This window comes from Canis lupus, chromosome 18 (assembly GCF_003254725.2).
Source record: "Canis lupus dingo isolate Sandy chromosome 18, ASM325472v2, whole genome shotgun sequence".
Classification (NCBI taxonomy): Eukaryota; Metazoa; Chordata; class Mammalia; order Carnivora; family Canidae; genus Canis; species Canis lupus.
In genome coordinates, this window is record NC_064260.1 from 51,649,331 (window position 1) to 51,662,677 (window position 13,347).

Here is a 13,347-nt window from a genome sequence, read left to right on the forward strand (position 1 = left end):
GGTGGCTCAGTGGTTTAGCACCGCCTTCAGCCCAGGGCATGATCCTGGAGACCTGGGATCAAGTCCCACATCAGGCTCCCTGCATGGAGGCTGCTTCTTCCTCTGCCTGTGTCTCTGTCTCTCTCTCTGTGTCTCTCATGAATAAATAAATAAAGTCTTGGGATCCCTGGGTGGCGCAGCGGTTTAGCGCCTGCCTTTGGCCCAGGGCGCGATCCTGGAGACCCGGGATCGAATCCCACGTCGGGCTCCCGGTGCATGGAGCCTGCTTCTCCCTCTGCATATGTCTCTGCCTCTCTCTCTCTCTATGTGACTATCATAAATAAATAAAAATTAAAAAAAAAAATTAAAAAATGTAAAATTGGCAAATAAATAAATAAATAAATAAATAAATAAATAAAGTCTTAAAAAAAAAAAACTTTTTTCAAGGCACATTAATAATACATTTGATTATGTGCCCTCTCCTCAACTCCTTGAAGGATCCCTTTTACATAAAACTTTTTTCAAGGCACATCTTCTCTGGCCTATATCTCTGTTCCCTTTAATTTCAGAATGTCTGATGACAGTTGCTCCCTACACTGCTGCCTCCATATCCTGCATCACTTCAGTCTGAAACCTAGTTTTCATCTGGGCCTAATGACTCCGGTAAAACAGGACAAATCCATTTTAGCCAGTGGTTTTATGCCCTTCCTCAACCCCCCCCCCCCCCAACCTTCAAAAAAGCCTTGGCTAAATATAGGTGGCCCTTGGTCTGTTTGTGGCAGTCACTCACTGACAAACACCCATGTGATCTTGGGCACTAACCCAAAAAACTTCTCACTGGATGTTTCCTTCTGTGTAAAATGAGGACATGAGATGAAAGGAGTGATGATGCTAATTCCATAAAATGCAGTAAACAAAGATGGGAAAGGAGAATGAAAGATTTGAGGCCTCCTGGCTGTGGTTTCAAGGAAGTGGGACAAAGAAAGGACTAAAGAAACAAAAATTTAAGGTCAGGTCTCCAGGCCTTTTGTCGGCAAGGCCCGACCTATTACTCCAGACTTACGTCAGGGCAGAAACCTCCAGAGAATGCCAGAATCCACTCCACCTCCTCCCCTTTTAAACAAGGCCAGTCAGGCTTCCTCAAGAAAGAAGCTATTGATGGCCTTCATTTCTGGGTCTGGGGTCCAGAGTTCAATCTGGGTAAGACTCCAGCTACACTTTGTTTGATGTTTATCTAATCCTATGATTATTATCTAATACAGCATTATTACCAAAGATTGTTCTGGAAATGCAGATCAAGAAGAAAAGGCAAGGGGAGGGACACCTGGGTGGGCTCAGAGGTTGGGCGTCTGCCTTCGGCTCAGGTCGTGATCCTGGAGACCTGAGATCAAGTCCACATCTGGCTCCTTGTGTGGAGCCTGCTTCTCCCTCTGCCTCTTTCTCTCTCTGTCTCTCATGAATAAATAAAATCTTAAAAGAAAAGAAAAGGGGGATCCCTGGGTGGCGCAGCGGTTTAGCGCCTGCCTTTGGCCCAGGGCGCGATCCTGGAGACCTGGGATCAAGTCCCATGTCGGGCTCCCTGTGTGGAGCCTGCTTCTCCCTCTGCCTGTGTCTCTGCCTCTCTCTCTCTCTCTCTCTGTGACTATCATAAATAAATAAAAATTAAAAAAAAAAGAAAAGAAAGAAAAGGAGAGCCCTGATAAATCAACTTTTTTGTTTTTTAAAGACTCTAGGAATTTGCAGTTCCCAGCCCCCTACTGCTACCCACCTACCCAGAACTCATCTCCGGAACAAAAATGGTGCAAACATTTGGCTCCCTGTCTTTGCACAGCAGCCAGCTCTGGCAGCAGGAAAATGCCACTGAAGTGTCTTTCTGCGAGAAGCATCCATCTTCTCACTACCCTCCTCTGAAACACAGAGGATTCGGTTTGAAGGGGGAATGAAGGAGAAGGCATCTTAGAACAGTCCCCCACCCCCAGCCCATGAGCTCCCTGCTGCTAGTTCCTTTTTTAGTTTATTCACCACATAATGTCCTTGGTGCTAGGCCTTGCAGCCTGTTTGTGGATCTTTCTGGAGGGCCACGGGCTGTTAGAGGACAGACTGACAACAAAGGGCTGGACATGCCTTGGGGGGAGCTGTTTTAGCTTCATCTTTGCAATTTAAGAGCTCTGCAAGAGGATCCCTGGGTGGCGCAGCGGTTTGGCACCTGCCTTTGGTCCAGGGTGTGATCCTGGAGACCCGGGATTGAATCCCACGTTGGGCTCCTGGTGCGTGGAGCCTGCTTCTCCCTCTGCCTGTGTCTCTGCCCCTCTCTCTGTGACTATCATAAATAAATAAAAATAAATAAAAGTTAAAAAGATTTAAAAAAAAGAGCTTTGCAAGAGGCCTCTCACAGGCTTCCCCCCAGCATTTTCTAGACCTTTCCACCTGCTCTGCTGTCCTCTTCCCTCTGGCCACAGCCAGTCCTTAGTGGAGACTGTCTACGCACCTCCTCTCCCAGGCTGAGAACAGTCTGCTGTGCTTTCCTTGGCCCCTCCATGGTCTCTGATGTGTCTGCAGGACAGGAAATACAGCATGCAGCTTTATTTTCTATGACTTTTTTAAAGATTTTATTTATTTAGTCATGAGAGACACAGAGAGGTAGAGACATAGGCAGAGGGAGAAGCAGGCTCCCTGCAGGGCCCCCGATGCGGAACTCCATCCCAGGACCCCAAGATCACGACCTGAGCCGAAGGCAAATGCTCAACCAGTTAGCCCCCCAAGTGCCCCTATTTTCTGTGACTTTTTTTTTTTTTAAGATTTTATTTATTTACTCATGGGAATACACAGAGAGGAGAGAGAGAGGCAGAGACATAGGCAGAGGGAGAAGCAGGCTCCATGCAGGGACCCCAGGATCACTCCCTGGACTGAAGGTAGCGCTAAACCGCTGAACCACCCAGCCTGCCCTATTTTCTGTGACTTCTATTGAGCTCTGAGCTGCACACCTTCCAGGCACTTCTCTCCCTGGTTCCTTATAAGGGAGATGATGCTGCTGCTGTCCCCAAGACTAATGAGCAAATTAAGGCCTAAGAGGTCTCAGCACCATTAGTGCCTGGCACACAATAGAAGCTCCGTATGTGTCTATTGAATAATGACTAAATAAATACGTTGGAAAAGCATCTCTTTTGGAGTCAAAACCCCAAGCAGAATAGAGAAGGGGCATATGCGGTTCATGCTCAGCCTGCAGTGGAGATCAACTGCTAGCAGAGCGTGGCGGGGGCCATGAAGGACAAAGGGGTCCCTGACCTGGAATGTCCCAGCCAGAGTCACCTGGGGAAAATAAGCTCAGTCACCATGGAGGTTTTCAGTAGTTTGCTTCGCTGCTTGTGTATTAATATTGTGTACTGGGGATCCCTGAGTGGCTCAGCGGTTTAGCGCCTGCCTTCGGCCCAGGGTGTGATGTCCCGGGATCGAGTCCCACATCGGGCTCCCTGCTTGGAGCCTGCTTCTCCCTCTGCCTGTGTCTATGCTTCTCTCTCTCTCTCTCTCTTTCTGTATCTCTCACGAATAAATAAAATCTTTAAAAAAAATTGTGTATTGAAGGGTGTTAGAAAGAAGGAAGTGATTAGACACAACCTGACACACCTGGATTTGGCAGAGATGAGCCTGCCCAGCTGGGGGCAGAGCTATGGCAGGGAGCTGTACTCTGACAGACTGACAGACCGGGAACCACTTCCCTCTCCTGACATGTTCTGGACACACTGATCCATGGGGAAGAAACCCGAAGACCACCTTGGGTCTCTCTCCAGGGAGCTCCCATTAAACACTCAGCCTCCAGAGGGAGGGGAGGGCTGAAGACTCAGGCCTTGCAGTCATTGCCCTGTGTGATCCACTGCGGGAGGCTGAAGGCAAGCCTCACCAGAGCTGGGGCCTGGCCTCTGCTTACTTAGCATCTGGGGACTGTCCAGTGGACCTTCAGAAACAGCCTGAAGGAACGATGAGTCTATCCACATTCTTGTATCCTTGATCTATTCGGTCACCCACTGACCCTGGCAGATGTTTGTGTTAGCACCACATACCCAGCATGATGCTTATTAAACATATCACGCCCTCTGCACATGCTCATGCACACGTGCACTGGGTGTGCCCATTCAGCCTCCACAGAGCTGTGGCCCACCTTTAACACAGACAAGTCTTGTGGAAAAAGGGGGCAGAGGTCATCTGGTTCTAGGAACTTTTCCAAGGTATATTTTTCAACACAGGCCAGGTATAAACAGAAGCCCGTGGCATTACAGGTCCTTCTCCAGAGCTAATAAACGGAGAGCCATACAGTGATTGTGGTGGAATAGACCTTAAAGCTCCTGAGATGATGGGAACTCACTAGAAAGGAGGGGAGGCACGAAGGGAGGACTGGGGTCAGAGCTGGCAGGCCTTCGGTTATCTGGAGAAGTTTGGACTCTGAGCCTCTCTGAACTGAAAAGTGTTGTGTGGCTGCTCTTCACAAGGTAGCTGAGCTGGGAGAGATGGCAGATGTGAAGACACTGGAGTCCATTGTCACAGCCCAAGTCAGAGGTCATGGAGGCCTGGACTGGGGTGGGTGGTGGCCACAGGACAAAAGAAAGAAGACAGGGCAGCCCTGGTGGCGCAGCGGTTTGGCACCCCCTGCAGCCTGGGGTGTGATACTGGAGACCCCGGATCGAGTCCCACGTCAGGCTCCCTGCATGGAGCCTGCTTCTCCCTCTGCCTATGTCTCTGCCTCTCTCTGTGTGTCTATGAATAAATAAATAAAATCTTAAAAAAAGAAAGAAAGAAAGAAAAGAAAGAAAGAAAGAAAAGAGAGAAAGAAAGAAAGAAAGAAAGAAAGAAAGAAAGAAAGAAAGAAAGAAAGAAGAAAGAAAGAGCAGTCTACCTGAGGCTCTCTGGGCTCCCCACACTGGTTTCCTCCTCTCTGGGTCTTCAGTACCCATGGCCCTTTCCCAACTCATGTTCTTTTTTTTCTTTTTTTTCTTTTTTTTTTAAGATTTTATTTATTCATGAGAGACAGAGAGAGAGGCAGAGACACAGGCAGAGGGAGAAGCAGGCTCCCACCAGGTTGCCCGATGTGGGACTCGATCCTGGGACTCCTGGATCATGCCCTGGGCCGAAGGCAGGTGCTAAACAGCTGAGCCACCCAGGGATCCCTCCGATTCATGTTCTTTACTCTCCATGACACATCTGTTTGGAAGGTACCTTCCCGCCTCTTCACATGACACTCATTACCCTGTCTAGAGGTCACTCCCCGAGAAAGGCCTCTTTGACCAGCATATCCAAATTGTCTCATATCACCAGCCCATAGTTAGTCTCTATCACAGCACAGCCTATATTTTCCTGGATACCAATGGGTGTTGACATGTTACCCTTGCTCCTCTGAAGGTCGGGGTACTCCAGGGTTTACAGCAGGTTGGCAGGGAGGATAAGGTACCCCTTCTGGAGCCTGAAAGTGGGGCCAGAGGAGCCTCAGGCTCACTCACATACAGACATGGGAGAAATGCATCTGTCTCAACCTCTTTGATGGAGAGGCCCTCCCCAGGTGTGGGCAAAGGGTGCAGACACCCCAGATCCAGCACCCGGCTCCGTTCTGTCTGGCCTCTGCATTCCCAGCTGTTGCTATTTGGGAAGAGCCCAACCCCCTAACTGAAGCTGGGGCGGAGCTGGGAGCCACTTGTGCAGAAAGTGGGGGCAGGAGGGAGGGAAGAGAGGACTTCAGTGTCTTCCCAGCCCCACTCTCTCCACAGAAGTCACTCTTCCACTTAGGAACTTCTAGAAATAAATGTACAAAATACTACCCCCTCCAAGAAAATAGAGCACCTGCATAACTTCTTGGGAGCAGAAATGGTGTACCGTGAACACTCAGGTGCCCCGGGGCCTATTCCAGCCCTGCTACCCTGTACTCTGGTGAAGAGACACCCATGTGGAGCTGACTTGGCTAAAATATACTGCAGTGATGGTAGAAGCTGCCAGTCCTCCCCTATGCCTTCCCAGGAACAGGAACTCTGGGGCCTCTGAGACTAGCAGTGAAGGGACAGCCTGGTGTTCCCATGTTCCATAGCAGCACCATGCCAGGTGCCTGAAGTTCTGACAGTTTTGGGCCAGACAGGTTTTCTTCGGCTGTCACCAAGTCTCCAGGGCTGCCCCAGGCCTCCACCACAGCCTGCATAAGCAAAAGAACTGTGGACACAGAAAGGCCTGGGAAGAAGGTGGGGCTGAGAACAGCTTAGGGAAAATGACCTAGGTGGAAATTTCCATGACTGTTCTGCTTGGGCGAAGACCAGCTGATGCCCAAGGTGTAGACAGAGGCTGTGGAAAGGTTACAAAGGGTCACCCTTCCTCATTCTCCCAGATCTTAATCACCTACTGCCCCACCCTGAATCTGGGTCATAGAGCTCAATCAGTTGTGTCCCCTCTGTGTCCCCACATCCAGCCCTTTTTACTGTCAGCTCCCTGGTTCATGGACATCTGCCACCTCTCCCCCCATTCACCCTGCCAGTCAGAACCCCCCACCCCACCCGCTTTAGAGCCCAGGTGGGGTCCTTTTCCTGCTACAGGAGGCCTTCATACCTGAATGGTCAGTCTGTCCTGCAGACATAATGGTCCAGTGACCTCAGCAGCACTCCTGTGACCACACCCTTTTCCCAGGGACTCATCTGTTGTTATCTTAAACTATGGCATATTTGTTTATCCTTTTTACTTTATATCCTTGAAAACAGAGTCCCAGTCTTCCTGTAGCCCTGCCCCAGCTGAGAGCAGCTCTACATGTGGGTTCTGCAGCATCCACGCAGTTGATCCTGTGTGGCCTCTGGCTTGGGCTGGCATAGGGGGGCCTCTACTTTCCAGCTGCTGGTTCCCCAGATCTGCCCCCAGCCCAAGCCAGCACGACCCCAGTAGAATTCGGGCAGGAAATGTGTATAGGCTCGACTCCCTCCTTGTTCCCAGCCAGAATGCCAGGCATAGCCAGTTCTAGAGGCTGAGAGTCTTGGGCCCTGGCCAAAGCCGTCCCTCTGGGGTCTGTCTGGTCTCACTCACCGACCCTCAGCTCCAGCCTGGCACCTGGAGTGTCCTGAACCTGCTTTTTTTTCCCCCCGTTCTTCCACACAGCCTAAATGTCACCCTCCTCGCTGAAGCTCCCCTGAAGTCCCTTGAAGACCATGGATGTCTCCCTCCCATCCTCTACCCCATCGGGTCCTTCAACACTGAAAGCATTACACAGAGGAGTCACGAAGAGAGTGGCCCCAAGAGTCCCACACACTTGGTCCGAGCCTTGTTCTTCCACTTGCTGTCTGTACTCTGTGTGACATTGGGAAGTTACTTAACCTCTCTGGATCAAGTTTTTTCCTCAGTGAAATGGGAATGATCTGTATGGTACCCGTTGTCATGATTGTGAGGTTGTCAGCACCTTACTACAGTGCCCGGCTCAAACGTCGTGCCCTATAAAGGGTGGCTGTCACTACCAGACAGCACCTTCCCTCCCCTGCAGCACTAAGCCCAGAGCAGGGCACACAGCCCACCTGCCAGGCCCTCAGATCTGACAGGACCCAGGCACATCTAGGGAAAGGGTTAAATATCCGCAGTGACTTCATTGGGCTTTGGAACAGGAAGGAGGCAGAGAAGGTAACAAAATCAGGTCTTAGCCAAATGGAATTTTCCAGTGCTCATAAATAGGACCAGTCAGGTTGCTAAGGGAGGTCACCATGGAAACAGTCATGTGCTCCACCTTCTGGTTATTCCAACCTGGTTCCGGGAGGATGACACAAGCTCCAAGCCTCTTCATTGGCTGACACCTTCCTCTTGCCACTTAATCTGGCTGGAGATTGGCTAAGTGCAGTTGCTGGGTTGGAGTTAGACATTCCTCCCTCTCCGCTGTTCCCCGAACCTGCTGGAAGCTGTTATTTTGAACTAGAGGGAGAAGAAAATAGGCCGGCAGAGATGTTGCCACAGCAACCGGTTTCCTTTCTGCCCTCCTTGGAGTTAGTAGTTGACTTGTCTGCAGCTCAAGAACTTTTCCAAAGGCAGCCATTTTACACTGTCTTAATCTTATTTTGAACAGGAACTCCCTCATCTTCCAGAGTAGTCAAGGAACTTCTGAACCCCTACTTAGGACCTTGGTACCAATCCACCCTTGGGGGCCTTTGTTTCTCTTCATGAAATGGGATTTCATTCCAGGACTCACTAGTTCCAGGCCTGGAGTAAGGCTCCCACTGGACCAAGTTTGCAAATGCTCATTATAAACTGTAAACCTCAGTACAGTCACCTTGTGTCTGTAATTGACAGTTATTGACATCAGGTTAGTGTGGAATGACCCAATGAGGGTTGGCAGCCCCACAGACTTGTTTAGCAAAGCTTAGAGTCCTGAGACCCAGGGACCCCTCAGGATTCTATTTCTTCTGTCACTGATTGCCTTCTGGAACCATCAGCAGTTCACCTAGTCCCCCAGGGACTAATTTTCTCTTTCTCTAAAAGGATTCTTCTGTAGAAGATCTCCAGAGGTCCTTTCTAGCTCTGACATTCCACAATCCTGTTAAAGGCCTGCCTGCTTTCCATAACTAAGCTGTGGAACTCATCATCTTGTAGGAGGCAAAAATACAGGCAACTGCCCCACACCGAGCACTTTCTATGTGGTAGGTGCTGCACATGCATTATTAGCTCAATCTTCACAACAACCTTATAAGATTAATATCATTATTATAGCACCTACTCATTTTACAGATAAGGAAAATGAGGCCCCAAAAAATTCGAATAATTTGCCCAAGGTCAGATAGCCAGCAAGTGGTGAGGTCAGGATTTAAAGTCTGGTGTCTGGCAGCAAGTCCGGGAAGCTCTCTTTCCAGGTACCAACTGAAATGAAGATAAAACAACATGGGCCAATTCAAAGTAGACAGAACATTGGGTGGAGCAAACCCTGGACTAGGATTTACAAGCCTGGGTTCTTTTTTTTTTTAATTTTTAAAATTTATTTATGATAGTCACACAGAGAGAGAGAGAGAGAGAGGCAGAGGGAGAAGCAGGCTCCATGCAGGGAGCCCGACGTGGGATTCGATCCCGTGTCTCCAGGATCGCGCCCTGGGCCAAAGGCAGGCGCCAAACCGCTGCACCACCCAGGGATCCCCAACAAGCCTGGGTTCTACTCTAGGTCCTGCCATTGAGTACCACAATGTTATTTCCAGAAAGTCATTTTTCCTGTCTTGGCCTTAGTTTTCCCATCTATAAAAATAAGAGTTTAGGAGTGCCTGGGTGGCTCAGTTGGTCAAACATCTGCCTTTGGCTCAGATCATGATTTCAGGGGCCTAGGATGGAGCGCCACATGGGCTCTCTGCTCACTGGGGAGCCTGCTTCTCTCTCCCTCTTGCTCTGTGCTCTCCCCTGCCCTCAAATAAATAAACAAAATCTTAATTTTTCTTTTCTTTTTAAATGTTTATTTATTTATGATAGTCACAGAGAGAGAGAGAGAGAGAGAGGCAGAGACATAGGCAGAGGGAGAAGCAGGCTCCATGCACGGGGAGCCTGATGTGGGATTCGATCCCGGGTCTCCAGGATCGTGCCCTGGGCCAAAGGCAGGCGCCAAACTGCTGCGCCACCCAGGGATCCCCTTAATTTTTCTTTTAAAGATTTTTATTTATTCATGAGAGAGAGAGAGAGAGAGAGGCAGAGACACAAGCAGAGGGAGAAGCAGGCTTCCTGCTTCCTGCGAGGAGCCCGATGTGGGACTCAATTCCAGGACTCTGGGATCATGCCCTGAGCCAAAGGCAGACATTTAACCACTGAGCCACCCAAGCGTCACAAGACTGGCCTTTTTTTCAGAGATTAAGCCCTTCCTGTATCTTTTTTTTTTTTTTTTTTTTTTTTAAGATTCCCCTTATTTAATCATGAGAGACAGAGAGAGAGAGAGAGAGAGGCAGAGGCACATGCAGGGAGCCCGACGCGGGACTCGATCCCCGGTCTCCAGGATCACGCCCTGGGCCTAAGGCAGCGCCAAACCGCTGAGCCACTTGGGCTGCCCCTTTCCTGTATTTTTCATGTTATAAAATCCTTTTTCTTGTGAAATGATGGTGATACTGGTTGGTAGCTATTTTGTTGCAATGTTCTGACCTGGGAAATGTTGGCTAATTGGAGAAAGATGACTAACCTTATGTCAATATATTATGGAAAATTTCAAGATTTATTTTATTTTTTTAATTTTTAAGTAAACTCTATGCCCAACATGGGACTTGAATTTATGACCCCGAGATTGTTTAAGTCACTGTTCTACTGACTGAGCTAGCCAGGTGGCCCAATTATGGAAAATTTCAAACATATAAAAAAGTAATGAGAATAGTTTAATGAATCCCCATGTTACCCTTGTTACCCTTCACCAATTACTAATCCTGGCCACTGTTTTTTCCCAATGGTCCAATATCTCCATGCCCTGAATTATTTTTTTTTAAGATTTTATTTATTTATTTATTCATGAGAGACACAGAGAGAGAGAGAGAGACAGAGGCAGAGATACAGGCAAAGGGACAGAAGGCTCCATGCAGGGAGCCCAATGTAGAACTTGATCCTGGGACTCCAGGATCATGCCCTGGGCTGAAGGCTGACGCTCAACCACTGAGCCACCCAGGTGTCCCCCCCTGAATTATTCTAAAGCAAATCATATGGCAGCCTGGGTGGCTCAGCAGTTTAGCGCCGCTTTTGGCTCAGGGCGTGATCCTGGAGACCTGGGATCGAGTCCCCCATAGGGCTCCCTGTGTGGAACCTGCTTCTTCCTCTGCCCGTGTCTCTGTCTCTCTCTGTGTGTGTCTCTCATGAATAAATGAATAAAATCTTTTTAAAAAAGTAAATCACAGACATCATATAAATCCATCTGTAAAAAGTTTTTTTAACATAACCACATTAGCATTTTCACACTAAAAAAGTTAACAATACTTCTTTCAGACTAATCTTCAAATATACAGTTTGTCTCAAACTGTCTCAAATATACAGTTTTTCGCAGTTGGATTGCTTAGTCAAGATGTATACAGAGTCCACACATTTGCTTTGATTATATGTCTCTTAAAACTCTCTTGACCTCAAAAAAAAAAAAAAAAAAAACTCTCTTGACCTCAGAAGTTTTGGCTCCCCACTATTTCTTCCCTGTAAGTTATTTGCTGAAGAATCTAGGTTTGCCCTTAAAATTTTCCACACTGTGGATTTTGCTGATCACATCCCTGTGGTATAATTTCTTCTTCTTCTTCTTTCTTCTTCTTCTATTTTTTTATTTTTATTTTTTTAAAGATTTTGTTTATTTATTCAGGAGAGACACACAGAGAGAAGCAAGAGACACAGGCAGAGGGAGAAGCAGGCTCCACGCAGGGAAGCCAGACGTGGGACTCAATCCCCGGTCTCCAGGATCAGGCCCTGGCCGAAGGTGGGGCTGCCCTCTTCTTCTTCTTTTAATAAACTGAGATTTTTTTAAAGATTGATTTATTTATTGATTTATTTATTTATTTATTTATTTATAGAGACACACAGAGAGTGGCAGAGACACAGGCAGATGGAGAAGCAGGCTCCATGCAGGGAACCCGACGTAGGACTCGATCCCTGGTCTTCCGGATCACGCCCTGGGCTGCAGGAGGCACTAAACTGCTACGCCACAGGGGCTGCTCTCCTTCTCCTTCTTTCTCCTTCTCCTTCTCCTTCTCCTCCTTCCTTCTCCTCCTTCTTTCTCCTTCTTTCTCCTTCTCCTCCTTCTCTCCTCCCCTCCCCCTCCTTCTCCTTTCTTCTTCATATATATATATTTGTATATATTTTTTTATTTTTATTTTATATTATTTTATTTTATTTTATTTTTTTTTTTTTAATTTATTTATTCATGAGAGAGAGAGAGAGAGAGAGAGAGGCAGAGACACAGGCAGAGGGAGAAGCAGGCTCCATGCACCGGGAGCCCGACGTGGGATTCGATCCCGGGTCTCCAGGATCGCGCCCTGGGCCAAAGGCAGGCGCCAAACCGCTGCGCCACCCAGGGATCCCTATATTATTTTATTTTTATTTATTTATTCATGATAGAAACAGAGAGAGAGAGAGGCAGAGACACAGGCAGAGGGAGAAGCAAGCATCATACAAAGGGCCTGACGTGGGACTCAATCCAGGGTCTCCAGGATCACGCCCTGGGCTGCAGGCGGCGCTAAACTGCGGTGCTAAACCGCTGCGCCACCGGGGCTGCCCCGTATATCTTTTTTTTTTAAAGATTTATTTATTTATGATAGACACAGATAGAGAGAGAGAGGCAGAGACACAGGCAGAGGGAGAAGCAGGCTCCACGCCGGGAGTCCGATGCGGGACTCCATCCCGGGACTCCAGGATCGCGCCCTGGGCCAAAGGCAGGCGCCAAACCGCTGAGCCACCCAGGGATCCCCAATATTTGTATATCTTTTTTTTTTTAATTTTTATTTATTTATGATAGTCACAGAGAGAGAGAGAGGCAGAGACACAGGCAGAGGGAGAAGCAGGCTCCATGCACCGGGAGCCCGATGTGGGATTCGATCTCGGGTCTCCAGGATCGCGCCCTGGGCCAAAGGCAGGTGCCAAACCGCTGCACCACCCAGGGATCCCTGTATATCTTTTTTATTGGAGTTTGATTTGCCAACATATAACACCCACTGCTCATCCCGTCAAGTGCCCCCCTCAGTAGCCATCACCCAGTCACCCCATCCCCCTGCCCACCTCCCCTTGCACTACCCCTTGTCCGTTTCCCAGAGTTAGGTGTCTCTCATGTCACCCTCTCTGATATTTCCCACTCATTTTCTCTCCTTTCCCCTATAATCCCTTTCATATTTTTTATATTTCCCGAAACCATATAATGTTTGTCCTTCTCCCATTGACTTACTTCATTCGGCATAATACCCTCCAGTTCTATCCATGTTGAAGCAAATGGTGGGTATTCGTTGTTTCTAATGGCTAATATTCCATTGTATATATAGACCACATTTTTATCCATTCATCTTTCAATGGACACCGAGGCTCCTTCCACAGTTTGGCAATTGTGGACATTGCTGCTATAAATATTGGGGTGCAGGTGTCTTGGTCTTCCACTGCATCTGTATCTTTGGGGTAAGTACCCAGTAGTGCAATTGCTGGGTTGTAGGGAAGGTCTATTTTTAACTCTTTGAGGAACCTCCACACAATTTTCCAGAGTGGCTGTACCAGTTCACATGCCCACCAACAGTGCAAGAGGGTTCCCCTTTCTCCATATCCTCTCCAACATTTATTGTTTCCTGTCTTGTTAATTTTCACCATTCTCACTGGTGTGAGGTGGTATCTCATTATGGTTTTGATCTGTATTTCCCTGATGGCAAGGGATGCGGAACATTTTCTCATGTGCTTCTTGGCCATATCTAT

At 48.2% G+C, this 13,347-nt stretch overlaps 2 long non-coding RNA genes across 3 annotated transcripts; one reads left to right on the forward strand and one right to left on the reverse strand.

The window, feature by feature from the left end:
* Positions 1–725: 725 nt before the first annotated feature.
* Positions 726–6,666, reverse strand: LOC125752985 (uncharacterized). The gene is made up of 3 exons (XR_007403747.1): positions 6,556–6,666; positions 2,468–2,532; positions 726–2,299 (listed from the first exon to the last, which is right to left on the reverse strand). It is a non-coding gene; the product is annotated as an uncharacterized LOC125752985 (long non-coding RNA).
* A 1,056-nt stretch (positions 6,667–7,722) lies between these two features.
* LOC112659440 (uncharacterized) lies at positions 7,723–11,802 on the forward strand. 2 transcript variants are annotated; one of them, XR_003136335.3, is made up of 4 exons: positions 7,723–8,278; positions 8,455–8,612; positions 11,264–11,377; positions 11,472–11,802. It is a non-coding gene; the product is annotated as an uncharacterized LOC112659440 (long non-coding RNA). The 2 variants fall into 2 exon arrangements; XR_007403746.1 differs by having other exon boundaries at positions 7,734–8,612.
* The last annotated feature ends 1,545 nt before the right edge of the window (positions 11,803–13,347 follow it).